The sequence below is a fragment of the Mus pahari genome, chromosome 3 (assembly GCF_900095145.1).
Source record: "Mus pahari chromosome 3, PAHARI_EIJ_v1.1, whole genome shotgun sequence".
Classification (NCBI taxonomy): Eukaryota; Metazoa; Chordata; class Mammalia; order Rodentia; family Muridae; genus Mus; species Mus pahari.
The window spans coordinates 101,230-104,174 of record NC_034592.1 but is presented as its reverse complement, the minus strand read 5'-3'; positions in this window follow the sequence as shown (position 1 = coordinate 104,174).

Here is a 2,945-nt window from a genome sequence, read left to right as displayed (position 1 = left end):
TATAAATAAGGCTGCTATGAACATAGTGGAGCATGTGTCCTTATTACCAGTTGGAAGATCTTCTGGGTATATGCCCAGAAGAGGTATTGCTGGGTCCTCTGGTAGTACTATGTCCAATTGAAAACATGATATCTGGCCTATTCTTTATTCTTCCAAAGCTATCATGAGTCGGACCACTTAAAACAACATTAGTATATTGTCTCAAAATCTAAAAGATTAGGAGTCCAAGACCAAGTGGTGTGTTCTGCCATACTCCACCATGCCACGGAAGCCCCTGTTTGTGTACCATTCTCCCAGCTTTTGTTCATCTCAGGTACTCCTGACTTGATATATTCTACCAACTTTACCTCTTTACCTGCTACATTGACTGTAATCCCTCACAGCATCTTCCTTCTGTGTGTCATGACAACCATCCCCATCTATAAGGACACTAGTTATATCGAATCAACATCTCATCTCCTGCTGTCTTTTAGATTTTCTTACCTCTGTAAACTGCTCTTTCCAAATGAGATCACATTCTGAGATTCTGAGGACTAAGACCTCACACCCCTTAGTTCTTGTGGGGCACAACTCAAAACCTCCTCCTTCTGTAATATCTACTGCATAACATCTTGACAAAGTAAATATAAATTAAGTATAAGCTGGAGTCTAAAGACTCTAATATTACTCTTTCTGTTTCCACTAATCCAAATAATATACCATGCATGAGTACAGTGGATTTATAAATATTTCATCCATTTGCTAGTTCCATGTACACAATAGAGTAAAATTGTGTTTTGAGATAATTTATCTACTGCTCTGCTGGACATTTCAGTTTCTCATTACAAACACCCACATTATTACTCTCCATTTTATTTTTTGATTATTAGATATTTTCTTTATTTACAATTCAAATGTTATCCACTTTCCTAGTCTCCCCTCTGTAAAAAGCCCATCCTCTCCCCTTCCCCTTCCCCTTCCCCTTCCCCTCCCCCTCCCCCTGCTCAACAACTCACCCACTCCCACTTCCTGGAACTGGCATTCCCCTATACTGGGCCATAGAACCTTCACAGAACCAAGGGTCTCTCCTCCCATTGATGACCAAATAGACCATTCTCTGCTACATATGCAGCTAGAGACATGAGTCCCACCATGTGTTTTCTTTGATTGGTGGCTTAGTCCCAGGGAGCTCTGGGGGTGCTGGTTAGTTCATATTGTTGTTCCTCCTATAGGGCTGAAAACCCCTTCAGCTCCTTGGGTACTTTCTCTAGCTCCTTCATTGTGGACCATGTGCTCTGTCCAATGGATGGCTGTGAGCATCCACTTCTGTATTTGCCAGATACTGGCAGAACCTCTCAGGAGACAGCTGTATCAGGTTCCTGTCAGCAAGCTCTTGTTAGCATCCACAATAGTGTCTGTTTTTGGTGATTGTTTATGAGATGGACCCCAGGTGGGGTAGTCTCTGGATGGTCCTTCCTTTAGTCTCTGCTCCAAACTTTGTCTTTGTAACTCCTTCCATGGGTATTTTGTTTCCCCTTCTAAGAAGGACTGAAATATCTACACTTTGGTCTTCTTTCTTTCACGTGCTTTGCAAACTGTATCTTGGGTATTATGAGTTTCCAGGCTAATATCCACTTATCAGAGAGTGCATATCATGTGTGTTCTTTTGTGATTGGGTTACTTCACTTAGGATGATATCCTCCAGATCCATCCATTTGTCTAAGAATTTCATAAATTCATTGTTTTTAATAGCTGAGTAGTAATTGTGTAAATGTACCACATTTTCTGTATCCATTCCTCTATTGAGGGACATCTGGGTTCTTTCCAGCTTCTGGCTATTATAAGTAAGGCTGCTATGAACATAGTGGAGCATGTGTCCTTATTACCAGTTGGAACATCTTCTGGGTATATGCCCAGGAGTGGTATAGCTGGATCTTCCAGTAGTAGTATGTCCAATTTTCTGAGGAACCACAAAACTCATTTCCAGATTTTACTAGCTTGCAATCTCACCAACAACAGAGGAATCTTCCTCTTTCTCCACATCCTCGCGAGCATCTGCTGTCACCTGAGTTTCTGATCTTAGCCATTCTGACTGGTGTGAGGTGGAATCTCAGGGTTGTTTTGAATTGCATTTCCCTGAACTAGGGATGATGAGCATTTTCTTTTTTTTAGGCGCTTCACAGCCATTTGGTATTCCTCAGTTGAGAATTCTTTGTTTAGCTCTGTACCCCATTTTTGATACCCCATTTGGTTTGCTGGAGTCTAACTTATTGAGTTCTTTGTATATATTGGATATTAGCCCTCTATCAGATCTAGGATTGGTAAAGATCTTTTCCCAATCTGTTGATTGCCTTTTTGTCCTATTGATAGTGTCCTTTGCCTTACAGAAGCTTTTTTATTAGGTACAATTTGTTAATTCTTGATCTTATAGCACAAGCCGTTGGTGTTCTGTTCGAGAATATTTCCCCTGGGCCCATATATTCAAAGTTCTTTCCCACTTTCTCCACTATACATTTCAGTGTCTCTGTTTTTATGTGGGAATCCTTGATCCACTTAGATTTGAGCTTTTTACAAGAAGATGAGAATGGGTCAATTAGCATTCTTCTATATGCTAACTGCTACTTGAGCTAGCATAATATGTTGAAAATGCTGTCTTTTTTCCACTGGATGGTCTTAGCTCCTCTGTCAAAGATCAAGTGACCATAGGTGTGTGGATTCATTTCTGGGTTTTCAATTCTATTCCATTGATCTACCGTCTGTTGCTGTACCAGTACAATGCAAGTTTTGTTTTTGTTTTGTTTTGTTTTGTTTTGTTTTTTTGATCACAATTGCTCTGTATTACAGCTTGAGGTCAGAAATGGTGATTCCACCAGAGGTTCTTTTATTGTTGAAAATAGTTTTTGCTATCCTAGGTTTTTTTGTTATTCCAGATGAACTTGTAAATTGTTTTCTAACTCTGTGAAAAA